We start from the raw sequence: 13785 nt of genomic DNA, 5'->3' as shown, positions 1-13785 counted from the left end.
TGCCCAACTTTCCATCTGATCATGCTACAGCCTTACCAATGCTTCATTGCTATCCACCGCACCACTAATTTTTGAGTCATTTGCCAAAGTTCCTAAATGATTCCTCCTACATTCACACAAGTTGTTAATATATAATCACACATATTGGTTGGATAACCCATCCCTGAAGTATACAAATGGTCATGGACTTCCAGAAAAGTAAACTTTTCATCACCATCCTCTGAGAAGTTTTGCCATAGTGTCAAAGGGTAGTACTGCAAGTTGTCTGATGCTCTGAAGATTCAGTTACTGTAAACTAAATGAATGTATGCCAAATTCCTTTCTCAGCATGAATACTTTCACATGATTCCACTGTATAACTATTTTATGCGAGTTTCAGAATCCTCCAAAGAACACTGATGAAAGTGATTTTGGAATTCGTAACAGAATATTGTCCAAATTGGGAGGAGAAGAAACAAACGATGAGATGAGGAAGCACTATTTATAATATGAAATGTAAGTTTTACACAGGCCAACTCATTCTTCTGCTATTGGCAACTAATTGGTCCGAGGATAAGGCTTGAGAATCTGAAACATGTTCCATCTTCAGAATCCAGCAAACCCACTTTAAAATCACTGACCGACATTTCTCCCATGCCTGCTCTGTTTACTGTTCTCTCTCACACAAACACAAGGATTGCTAGTTTTTATTTGGCATGATAAAACCAAAGCAGAAGCATTCCATTGATCTGTGGTTGCCAGGAAAAGAAAACACCACAAATATTTTTGATCATATTGGGGGGGGAAAACTGAGCCTAAAATTCAGAGCAATATAACATCAGCAAAGATTTAAAATCCAATTTTGATTAAGATTCTGAGTTACAACAAATCAGGCAATTTGAACAATTCATATTAAAAACATTTGATTTATCAGAACAGAAAATGGATATCTTGGAATTTTTAAAAGTCCCTTAAAAATTAAAGGGAAAGTTTAAAAGAGTTTCAGTATTCAAGAGTATGTCATTCTCTGTAACACTGTAAAAACTGGGCACCAGAGTGGGGAAACGAAGCAGGAGGAAGGGGTAAGGGGGAAATGACTAAGTTGGAGAAATTGATACTCATGCCATCAGATTGGAGGCTACCAAGATGAAATATGAGGTGTTGTTCACCACCCTGAGTGGCCTCATCGTGGCAAAAGAGGAGCCTCCTACTCCAGTAAGTCACCTCTATCCTGATGGCATGAATATAGATTTCTCTTTCCGGTAATTTTTTTCCCCTCCCTCTTCCCTCTGTTTCTATTCCCCACTCTAGCCTCTCACCTCTTCTCCTCACCTGCATATCGCCTCCCCTGTTGGATTTCCTTCTTCCCTTTCTCCCACAGTCCACTCTGGCTCTTACCTCTTCTCCTCACCTGCCTATCACCTCTCCCTGGTGCCCCTTTCTTCCTTTCTCCCATGGTCCTATCAAATTCCTTCCTCTCCAGCCCTTTATCTTTCCCACTCACCTGGATTCATCTATCACTTTCTAGCTAGTCCTCCTTCCCTTCTGCCACATTTTTATTTTGGCGCATTTCCCCTTTCTTTCCAGTTCTGAAGAAGGGTCCCTGCCTGCAACATCAACTGTTTATTTATTTCCATAGATGCTGCCCTCACCTGCACCATTTTCCAATTGTCCATGCTCATCCTATCTTTCCAACTCCTCTTGTCCTTACTTACCACCCCATGAGCCTCCACATCCAACACATCATTCTCTGTAACTTCCACCTTTTCCAAAGGGATCCTACCGCCAAACATATTATTACCTCCCTCCTTCCACAGGGATCCCTCAATGATTCCCTTGTCCATTCATCTCTCTCTACTAATTTCCCTCACGTCATTTATCCCTGCAAGTGGCCAAAGTGCTGCACCTGCCCATTCATCTCCTCCCTCACTTCCATTCAGGGCCCCAAACAGTCACTCCAAGTGAGGCAACACTTCACCTGCAAATCTGTTGGAGTTGTCTATTGTGTCTGGCGCTCCCAATGCGGCCTCCTCTACATCGGTAAGAACCATCATACATTGGGGACTGCCTCCTCAAACATCTCCACTGCATCCATGAAAAGTGGACAAACATTTTAATTCCAATTCCAACATGGCCTCCTCTTATGCAACAATGAAGCCACTCTCAGAGTGTAGGAGTAACACCTTGTATTCCTTCTGGGTAGCCTCCAACATGATGGCATGAATATTGATATTTTCTTTCCCCCTCCCTTCTTCTATTCCCCACTCTGGCCCCTTACGTCTTCTCACCTGCCTATCACCCCACCCCTTTTCCCCTATGGTCCACTCTCCTCTCCCATCAGATTCCTTCCTCTCCAGCCGTTTACCTTTTCTACCCACCTGGCTTCACCTATCACCTTCTAATGAGCCTCCTTCTCTTCCTCCCACCTTTTTATCCTTTCCAGTCCTGAAGAATGGTTTTGGCCCAAAACAGCAACTGTTTATTCATTTCCATAGATGCTGCCTGACCTGCTGAGTTCCTCCAGCATTTTGGGTGTGTTCCATTGAGAGATTTTTTTTTTAAAGGCATTACAACCCTGTTGAATCAGCTGTACCACTGCCTGGCAAATTTAAACTTCATGAAAACAATTCACATGGGCTCTCATCTAGAATTTAAAATAGTTAAGTTTTGCCTTCTTATTCTCATAATAGAAACTTTACAAAAAATCTTGTACTTCAGTACATAAGTTAACCACCTGGAGTGTAGTGGTTAACGTGAGACTATCATATCTCAAGGCATTCCAGAATGTGGAGTTCAATTCCAGCACCCTTCTGTAAGGAGTCTCTGTACATCCTCCCTGTGGAATGTGGGTTTTGCCCAGGGGCTCCAGTTTCCCTCCATAGTCCAAAGGTGCACTGGCTAGGTTAGTTGGTCACTGTAAATTGCCCTGTGATTAGGTTAGGGTTAATCTGGATTGTGGGGCTGCTGGGGTGATGTGGCTCAAAGGGCCGGAAAGGCCTACTCCACATTGTATCACAAAATAAAAATGCTAGCAATTCAATTCCAAAAGATTTACAATTTAGATTTAAACACAAGAGATACACTAAAGGAATCTGTAGATGACACAACTGTTGTTGGCAAAATCTCAGATGGTGGTGAAGAGGCATACAGGAGTGAGACAGGTCACCTGGTTAAATGGTTTTGCAACAACCTTGCACTCAACATCAGTAAGGCCAAGGAAGGGGAAGGGGAAATTGGGAGAACACACACACCAGTTCTCATCAAGGGGTCAGCAGTCAAAAGGGTGAGCAGCTTCAAGTTCCCGGTTGACAACATCTCAGAAGACCTATTCTGAGCACAAAATATTGATGCTACTAAGGCGGCATGCAGGTGGCTATATTTCATTTAGAGCTTGAGGAGATTTGGTATGGTAGCAAAGACTGTAGCAAATTTGTATAGATATACTGTAAAGAGTATTCCAACTGACTGCATCCTTGTCTGGTATGCACAGGATTGAAAACAGCTGCAGGGGGTTGTAAGCTCAGCCAGTACCATCATGGGCACTAGCCACCCCACCAACGAGGACACCTTCAAAAGGTGATGCCTCAAGACGACGACATCCATCATGAAGGATCCTCACCATCCAGGACATGCCCTTTCTTATTACTACCATCAGGAAGGAGGAACTCAACATTTTAGGAATAACTTCTTCCCCTCTCCCATCAGATTTCTGAATGATCCATGAACACCAGCTCACTATTTCCCTCTCTTTTTGCACTATTTGTTTTTTATGTATTCAATGTAACTTACAGCAAATTTTATGTATTGCATAGTACTGCTGCTGCAAAACAACACAGTTCATGAAATATATCAGTGATAATTAGCCTGATTCTGAGATATCAAAGTAAATTGAGCGGTTGAGAATGAGGATTAAAGCTTTAAATTCCAGAAAGGTGCTACAGATCTGATCAGTTAGAAGTAAGTGAGACAAATACAACCTAACCCAGAGAAGTTGAAGTAAACACATATCAAGATGTGGAGTAACAGAGACCTCCAATTTAATGTCCACACATCCTAAAAGGATAATAGGATACATCTATTTTTGACTGTTGTCTACTTCATATGCCAGGATATTATCACTTTGCCTGACAATATATTAAATGTTTTATTTTGTTTTAGCTGAGGACCTGGGTACTAAGATATGCCTATTGCTGGCACAGTTGACTCATTGGGGATATCTTAAAATCATAACCGCATGATCCATTGTGTGAAGCAAGTTGCTTATGAGTAATCTTAACGCTATGACATTCGAGTTCCTGTAATGGGAAAGATAGAAAGTGTTGATTCCTCTGCCACAAACAGAGCTTTTTCATTCTATATCAACCAGCCATAGAAAAGTTCTTGAGCAATGTAAGACTGCATTCTTGACTGAGGAACTCACTGCGTAATTATTTAGTATCTAGCTGAATATTTTTCATTTATTTTCGCTGTTTCAGAAACTAAGATCATACCTATTTGTACAAACAGAAAACAAAGGCAGCAGAAAACAGCACAAGAAAACGTGGCTCTAACATGTGATTTTTTTTTTAAGGAATTTTTCCAGAAACAGTGACTTCTAATTATAGAGCTCAATACAGCACAGATTTATAGGATTTAACAGCAATCATTTAAATGGTTATTTACTTTTTCCTCCTTTTATCCTGATTTTCAATAACATGAAACATAGAATATTAGCAGAAAGAGATTTTAGGAAATGCACACATCCAAACATTTTTTCATGCTAGATTAATTTAAAAATTATTGTGATTAATTGGGAGTGAAGATCTCTTTGCAGAAAACCAAGTGTTTATTCTACTCCCATTCTAATCTTTGTGCCTTTGGTTTCTCACACTGTTCTGTTGAAGTTTCAAGAATTTCAGATAACAAGCCCTTCCAGTCTGTGCCAGAACTAGATGTAGAATGTGAAGAGCGTTTGGCAGATCAGGATGGATAGCCAGGATTGGAGTTTCTGATAGGCGACCTAGTTGGCTGAGTGTTGGGGGAAGATAGGTTAAAATCATTGTCTGGGATGTTGGCTCCATTTCATTTTCATTGGCCTACTGACTATTCCCACACATGTAGTTTCTGCTTTTTAAATCTCTGGTCAGTTCAGATTTAAATTAGGTGTTCTCTCTGCAGAGAAACTGGCTAACTTGATGGGCATTTCTGTTTCGTCCTTTATTTCAGATTTGCATTAACTGCTGTATTCAGCATTGCTTCTTTCTGTTGTCCACCCTCTCTCTTCCTATATGTGTTATAGGCAAGTTAGCTACCATTAATGCACCTTCAAAACACCCTCTCAGGCCAATATCAAATTTGTTTCATTTATTTTCTCTAAGCATACATCACCACACCTTGCTACACTAATCAAAGCTGCACTCACTCACTCTTTACAATTTAAAACAAGCCCAATTACTAAGGTTAGCCATCTGGTGGTATAGTGGCATCCGCACCAGACTTTGAGGTGAGTGATCCCTGGTTCAAATCCGAACAGCTGCTTGAACGCTTTCTATCTGTGCTGGGACTTGGCCTTGTAAAAAAAAAGACAAAATGCTAAAGAAATGGCAAGGTTTCTGCCTGAAGCGTCACGAGACACGGAAAGGAATAACAACAACTTCAATTTCTAAGTTTACCGGGCTCTGATGAAAAAATTAATTGACCTAGAAAAAAAAATCATTAACAGTTTCTTTCACCACAGACGGTGCCTGGCCTATTGAGCATTTACAGTATTTTGGTCTCTTATTGCAGATTTACAGTGTCTGTAGTTTATTTGATGAAGCTACAAAGCCAAATAACTCCAGCACATAAGGTAATAGAATTTCTCTGGTAACACAAATAATAACCTGCTTTCACAATCAGCTGCTATGCATTCTGGCTATTTGTCAGTCTATATACATATCAGATGACTGGCCAATGCACCGTTCATTGGACTCATTTCCATCAAATGTCTTGCTTCTAATTGTCTTTCCTGGGCAGCATTTTGCTAGCCAGTTCTTTACTCATTCCCCTGTGTAAAAGCTCATTCAAACAATATCTGAAATAACAGGTACATACCAATAGTCACTATCCATTCAGTTAGGTTCTCATTCCAAACTGATTTGCTAGTTTCAGGAAATTAAAACCAGTCTGTAGCTTGAGGTGGTGTTTGACCCACAAATAATTTGGAAGCTGAACATACTTTGCAAATGTTTCTAATACATAATGGCTTTGGACATAATCCTTTATAAACATGTCCCACATTATTAACAAGTTTCTATCCCACTGCTCCAAAGATGAATCATGCTAAACTGAAGTAAGCTGATTTCACTTAAAGAAGCTATGTCATTACCAAATATGTCAAATTGGTATGGCACAGTTTGACACTATACCCAATTTACTTTTTGCTGGATCCCAGGTCCTGATCACTATTAAAATAACTCACTTCAGTATGAGAATGATGCATCTCATGGTACAAGACCTACCATGCTCTTCATATTCAGACACTGATTACTTGATCAAGATTCAGGATAACTGCTGGCATCCCTGAAACCTCAAAAAAAAGCCTATCATCTTTTTATAGAATCACAGCCTGGAACAAGCCATTTGGCCCACCATGTTGTCATCAACCAGTGAAGAGTCATTCATATCAATTCCATCTTCCAGCATTTGGCCTATACCCTTCTAGGCTAAGGTAATTCAGGATACTTTTTAAAATGCTGCAAGTGACTCTGCACTCACCACTCTCTCAGGTACTGCATTCCAAGTACCCACCACTCTCTAGGTGATAAAGATCACTCTCAGATCCTCTCTAAACCTCTAACTCATCACTCTAATTCTATAGCCTTTCAACCACATCTCAGGATGACAATAATATGGTATTCTTAAAGTAACATGGACTGGATTTAAGGTAACTGAGGATGAGAATTATGCCTGCCACTAGCTATCCACCTCTCCTCCCCAGTCCTAAACCATTAAGAAAAAATACTTTCTTTTTTTAAAAAGAAGTGGGAGAATAAGATACAGAAAATTTTATTTCGGTAATAAGATGAAGAAACAGTCTTTAACTGTTCCTGGTGTTGCTTTTGCTTTGACACTAATTTTCAGCTGACAGATCAGTCTGGCAATAAGTTTCCAAATCTTCAACAATGTCACTGAAGCCCGCTTATCCCGCCTAGCTCTCACTCTCTCTTTTTTTGTTCTCATTCCATATGCCAAAAATAATTGATTTTCACTCAGAGCAGCACAGTCTGAGGTGAGAATAGAGGTATGATGGTTAAAACTTCATGCCTAAAAGCTCCGTAACGCCACATCATAAAATGAATACTGACTTATTATGCAGTCATCCTTGCCCAAGACATGGTGCAGCAAAAAAAGTGCAGTCAAGAACTATACCAAGTAGGAAAGGTGATAAATAAAGAAAGCACACTGCAGATGAGTACACCACAGTGAACTTACCCGGTAGTTACTTGTTTAAAATGTACCAGAGGGAAAAAATGGATTTTTCCATTGTTGTTCTTCACTAAACCAAGTAGTATAAATTCTAGGCTATATGAACATGTATGCAGAATTGAGAAATTACAAAGAAAACTGATAAAATGAAAGAGAAAATATTTTCTCTTATTTGTAAATTTTAGACATCAAGCTGGACTCTTTTTAAGCAACAATATCAGCACAGTGAAATTTACTGTCAGTGATATTTTAAAGTGACCATAGAAATAGGCAAGTTTTTTTTTAACATTCAAAATAAATTTGGGTAGAGCAGCATAGTGGTAAATTTATTGGAATAGTATCCAAAATTGTAAATTATTGACCAACAAACAAGTCTCCGAAGGCAAGTCCTTCCCTTCCATTCTTTATATTCTCTTGCCTCTGTCCCGAAACAGATTTAAAGTGGCAAAAACCTAGATTCTCGATAAGTCCAATGTTCAGAAGCTCAAGCCGATCTCACTAGGCATCATGCAAAAATACATTGGATCCTGTGACAGTAACTGTGCTTTAAAATGAGGAAGCTGCCATTGAGGGTATCTTTAAAAAATATCCATACAGGCTAAGGAACTGATTGAGGACTTCAGGAAGGGGAAGTTGGGAAAACACACACCAATCCTCACTGAGGGGTTGGAGGAGAAGCAGCTTCAAGTTCCTAAATGTCAACATCTCAGAGGATCGATCTGGGCTCAATACAATGATGTAACCGTGAAGGCGGCAAGTCAGTTGCTTGACTTCATCGGTAGTTTGAAAAGATTTGTTATGTCACCAAAGACAACTTCTACAAATTTCTACAGTGGAGAGCACTCTGACTGTTTTATATGCAGGCTCCAATGTTCAGCATCAAAAGTAGCTGCAGAGCCAGGGTCTCAGCCAGGGTCATCATGGGCACAACCCTCCACAACATCAAGGTCATCTCCAAACAGCTTTGCTTCAAGAAGGCAGTATCCATCATCAAGAACCCTCACCATCTGGAATATGACCGCTTCTCATTACTACCATCATGGAGGGTATGGGAGCCTGAATATCCAACTCAACGTTTTAGGAACAGCTCCTTTTTCAGAATCAGAATCAGGTTTATTATCACCGGCATGTGATGTGAAATTTGTTAACTTAGCAGCAACAGCTCAATGCAAAACATAATATGGAAGAAAAAAATCAACAAAAATAGTAAATAAGAAAATCAATTACGGTATACGTATATAGAATAGATTAAAACTCATGCAAAAAACAGAAATACTATATATTAAAATAAGTGAGGTAGTGCCCAAGGGTTCAATGTCCATTTAGGAATCGGATGGCAGAGGGGAAGAAGCTGTTCCTGAATCATTGAGTGTGTGCCTTCAGGCTTCTGTACCTCCTACCTGACAGTAACAATGAGAAAAAGGCATGCTCTGGGTGTTGGAGGTTCTTAATAATGGACGCTGCCCTTCTGAGACACCGCTCCTTGAAGGTGTCCTGGGTACTTTGTAGGTTAGTACCCAAGATATGGAGCTGACTAGATTTACAACCCTCTTCAGCTTCTTTCGGTCCTGTTCAGTAGCACTCCCCCTCATACCAGACAGTGATGCAGCCTGTCAGAATGCTCTCCACAGTACATCTATAGACATTTTTGAGTTTATTTGTTGACATATCAAATCTCTTCAAACTCCTAATGAAGTATAGCCACTGTTTTGTCTTCTTTATAACTGCATCGATATGTTGGGACCAGGTTAGATCCTCAGAGATCTTGACACCCAGGAACTTGAAACCGCTCACTCTCTCCACTTACGAGAATTGGTATGTGCACCTTCATCTTACCCTTCCGGAAGTCCACAATCAGCTCTTTGTCTTACTGACGTTGAGTGCCAGGTTGTTGCTGCAGCACCACTCCACTAGTTGGCATATCTCACTCCTGTACATCCTCTCATAACTACCTAAGATTCTACCAACATTGTCTCGTCAGCAAATTTATAAATAGTATTTGAGCTATGCCTAGCCACACAGTTACTGGTATATAGAGAGTAGAGCAGTGAGCTTAGCACACACCCGAGGTGCACCAGTGTTGATCGTCAGCAAGGAGGAGATGTTATCACCAATCCACATAGATTGTGGTCTTCTGGTTAGGAAGTCAAGGATACAATTGTAGGAGGTACAGAGGCCCAGGTTCTGCAACTTCTCAATCAGGATTTTGGGAATGATAGCATTAAATGCTGAGCTATAGTCGATGAACAGCATCCTGACATAGGTGTTTGTGTTGTCCAGGTGGTCTAAAGCCATGTGATGAGCCATTGAGATTGCGTCTGCTGTAACCTATTGTGGCAATAGGCAAATTGCAATGGGTTCAGGTCCTTGCTGAGGCCAGAGCTGGTCTAGTCATGACCAACCTCTCTAAGCATCTTTCCCTCCTCATCAAATTTCCTAACAGTCTATGAATCTATGAACTCAACCTGGATATTTCTCTTTGTACTATTTATTAATTGCAACTTAAATGTAATTTTTAAGTCTTGTACTGTATTGATACTGCAAAACAACTACTGCATGACAGATGTCAGTGATAATGATTCTGAACATTAAGCAGCTTGAGACAATAACTCACTTGATCCAGTAGGCCATCACTTCAATATCAAAGGAGCTCTGCAGTACTTGTAATTATCCTAATTTTCAAAATAATGACCAAGGCAGGCTACAGGCCAGATATTCTGCTTCATTACATTGACAGTGACAAATCCGGCTTTACAATTTTCGCTGTAAGTCTGATAGGTATTATTTAACATGACAAAATCACTACAAATAATTACTGAGTCATCCATTCTACATTTTTTCCCCACAGTGTTGGTGCAATTGGTCAGCTGCAATGAGCTTTAATGCACACTCTCTAATGTGTCCCACAGTACAATGGAAACAAAGCTTGAATGTCATTACAAAAGACATTCATATTCACTAAAATAATCTGACTCTTAAAAGCAGAGAATGGTATAGAAGTAAACCCAATAAAATTTGCAATAATTGACAGGGAAAAAAAATCCTTCAAGATTACCTGGTGAAAATCCTACTTGCATATTAATTTTTTGCAACATATGCACAAGTGTTACACACAAAAAAATAGACAATATCTAAAAATACACATAGCTTTGCCAACAAAGGCATTGTAAATTTGAGTCTTTTGGACTTTGTGCATTGAAAATATTCCAACTTGTGTAAAAGTAGAAAGGAGAATAGCTCCAGAAGTCTCCAGCTGTGCCTACACAGCAAATATTGTTGAGACTGCAACTACAGGTGAACTGTGGGTGTTTTACTCTCAAACTAAAAGACATGTATACCTCTATTGTCAAAATGAATCCAAACTCAGGTTGGAGGAACAACACCTTATATACCGACTGGGTAGCCTCCGACCTGATGGCATGAACATTGACTTCTCTAACTTCCGTTAATGCCCCACCTCCCCTTCTTACCCCATCCCTGACATATTTAGTTGTTTGCCTATTCTCCATCTCCCTCTGGTGCTCCCCCCCTTTCTTTCTCCTGAGGCCTCCCGTCCCATGATCCTTTCCTTTCTCCAGCTCTGTATCACTTTCGCTAATCACCTTTCCAGCTCTTAGCTTCATCCCACCCCCTCCGGTCTTCTCCTATCATTTCGCATTTCCCCCTCCCTCCACTACTTTCAAATCTCTTACTATCTTTCCTTTCAGTTAGTCCTGACGAAGGGTCTCGGCCCAAAACGTAAACAGCGCTTCTCCCTATAGATGCTGCCTAGCCTGCTGTGTTCTACCAGCATTTTGTGTGTGTCGTTGTATACCATTAACATTTTTAACATATTTTACACACATTAAAAGTCTGGCAGCAATTGCAAAAACAAGGCCAAAAGACCTCATCCTGAATAACTCATGCATTTTGGAAGTTACATGTTGAATAAATATTCAATAAACTAATATTTATTAATTTGTCTGCTGCCCAATTTTTTTTCTCTACCTCCTCAATTTAATCTTAAATTATTTCAGGTTAATCAAGCAAGCTAAGCATCAAGAGACTGCACAAACTATATCACATTGTTTGTGCCTTACCTGGGTGCCTAGTCTTATACTTTCACCTGGTGTCAAGCACTCTTTGAAGCTTAAACTGAATCCTCATTGCCTGTCTCAAATTGCTGATGCATGCAGGGTGCAGCACCTTTCCTAATATTCAAGTGGAATGAAGGAAAGAGAAAATATTAGTGTACATTGTGGGGGAATTCCAAAAGGAACTGCTGATGTTACTCAGCATAGGCATGTGTAATTTTTGGGACTCCCATAAAAACTCCCCTAGCCATTCTCTGGGTGCATTCCAACACTGGATTCTGCATGCAGAACACAGTAGGGTTTGAAGAATTCTACCCCCACCCCCAACTCCATCTGGGATATTTGCTCTTGGTTCTATGCTCAAAGCTCAAATTTATTATTAAAGTACATATACGACACCATACACAACCCTGAGATTCATTTCTTGTGGGCATACTCAATAAATCCATAATAGAACAATAACCATAATAGAATCAATGAAAGATCATGCCAACTTGGGCATAAACAGTGTGCAAAAGTCAACAAACTGCAAATACAAAGAGAAAGAAATAATAATAATTAAATTAGCAATAAATATCGAGAACATGAGATGATGAGTCCTTGCAAACGAGTCCACAGGTTGTGGGAACAGTTCAGTGATGAGACAAGTGAAGATGAGTGAAGTTATCCCCTCTGGTTCAAGACCCTGATGGTTAAGGGGTAATAACCATTCCTGAACTTGCTGGTATGAGTCCTGAGGCTCCTCTATGTTCTTCCTGATGGTAGTAATGAGCAGAGAGCAAGACTTGGGTGGTGGGAGATCCCTGATAATGGATGCAGCGACAACGCTCCAAGCAGATATGCTCAAAAGTAGGGAGGACTGGACCATATCCACTTCTTTTTGTAGGATTTTCTAGTCAAGGACATTGGTGTTTTCATAACAGACTGTGATGCAGCCGTCAATATACTCTCTACACCACATCTATAGAAGTTTATCGAAGTTTCAGATGTCATGCCGAATCTTTACCAACTTGTAGAAAGTAGAGGCGCTGCCATGCTTTCTTCGTAATCAGAGGGATCTTGGGATCCAAGTCCATAGGACACTAAAAGCTGCTGTGCAGGTTGACTCTGTGGTTAAGTTATGGTGCACTGGCCTTCATCAACCCTCTGATTGCGTTTAAGAGCCGAGAGGTAATGTTACAGCTATATAGGACCCTGGTCAAACCCCACTTAGTGTACTGTGCTCAGTTTTGGTCACCTCACTACAGGAAGGATGTGGAAACTATAGAAAGGGTTGCAGAGGAGATTTCCAATGATGTTGCCTGGATTGGGGAGCAAGCCTTATGAGAATAGGTTGAGTGAACTTGGCCTTTTCTCCTTGGTGCAGCAGAGGACGAGAGGTGACCTGAAAGAAGTATATAAGATGATGGGATGCATTGACAGTGTGGATAGTCAGATGCTTTTTCCCAGAGCTGAAATGGCTAACGTGGGAGGGCACAGCTTCAAGGTGCTTGGAAATAGGTACAGAGATGATGTCAGGAGCAAGTTGTTGTTGTTTTGTTGTTGTTTTTTTTGTGTTTTTTTTTTTTACACAGAGCGTGTGTGGAATGGGCTGCCGGTGACGGTGGTGGAGGCGGATACGATGGGGTCTTTTAAAAGACTCCTGAATAGGTACATGGAGCTTAGAACAATAGAGGGCTATGGGTAACCCTAAGTAATTTCTAAAGTAAGTAAAGGGCCTGTATTGTGCTGTAGGCTTTCTATGTTTCTAATTGCATTTATGTGCTGGGCCCAGGACAGGTCCTCTGAAATGATAGCACCAAGGAATTTAAAGTTGCTGATCCTCTAATGAGGACCAGTTTCCTCCTCCTGAATTCAATAATCAGCTCCCTGGTCTTGTTGACATTGAGCAAAAGGTTGTTGTTGTGGCACCACTTTTCAATCTTTTTCCAATATACAGATTCATCAACACCTTAGAATCAGCCTATGACCATGATGTCATCAGCAAACTTGAAAATGACATGTGCTTAGCCATATAGTATGGTGGAACATCTGTGCTGATGGAGATTGTGGCAGAGATGTTGCCAATCCGAACTGACTGGGGTCTGCAAGTGACAAAATCGAAGATCCAGATGCACAGGTAGACACTGAGGCCAAGGTCTTGAAACTTACTGATTAGTTTTGAGGGATAATGGTATTGAAAGTAGATCTGTAGTCAATAAAGAGCATCCTGATATATGTATCTGTGCTGTCCAGATGTTCCAGGGTTGTGTGAAGAGCCAATGAGATGGCATCTGCAGTGGACCTG

At 40.5% G+C, this 13785-nt stretch overlaps 1 protein-coding gene across 13 annotated transcripts in view; it reads right to left on the bottom strand.

The window, feature by feature from the left end:
- The window catches only part of atxn1a (ataxin 1a), a 478304-nt gene that overhangs the window by 243360 nt on the left and 221159 nt on the right, over nucleotides 1-13785 (bottom strand). The window contains exon 6 of one of the 13 annotated variants that reach the window (XM_073023940.1): nucleotides 11505-11615. The exons of the other annotated variants lie outside the window; for them this stretch is intronic. The gene's annotated coding sequence lies outside the window, so the exon portion shown is untranslated. The remainder of the gene's footprint in view (nucleotides 1-11504; nucleotides 11616-13785) is intronic. 13 annotated transcript variants of the gene reach the window in all.

The sequence above is a fragment of the Hemitrygon akajei genome, chromosome 20, assembly GCF_048418815.1.
Source record: "Hemitrygon akajei chromosome 20, sHemAka1.3, whole genome shotgun sequence".
NCBI lineage: Eukaryota > Metazoa > Chordata > Chondrichthyes > Myliobatiformes > Dasyatidae > Hemitrygon > Hemitrygon akajei.
This window is presented reverse-complemented; position numbering and strand designations above follow the sequence as displayed.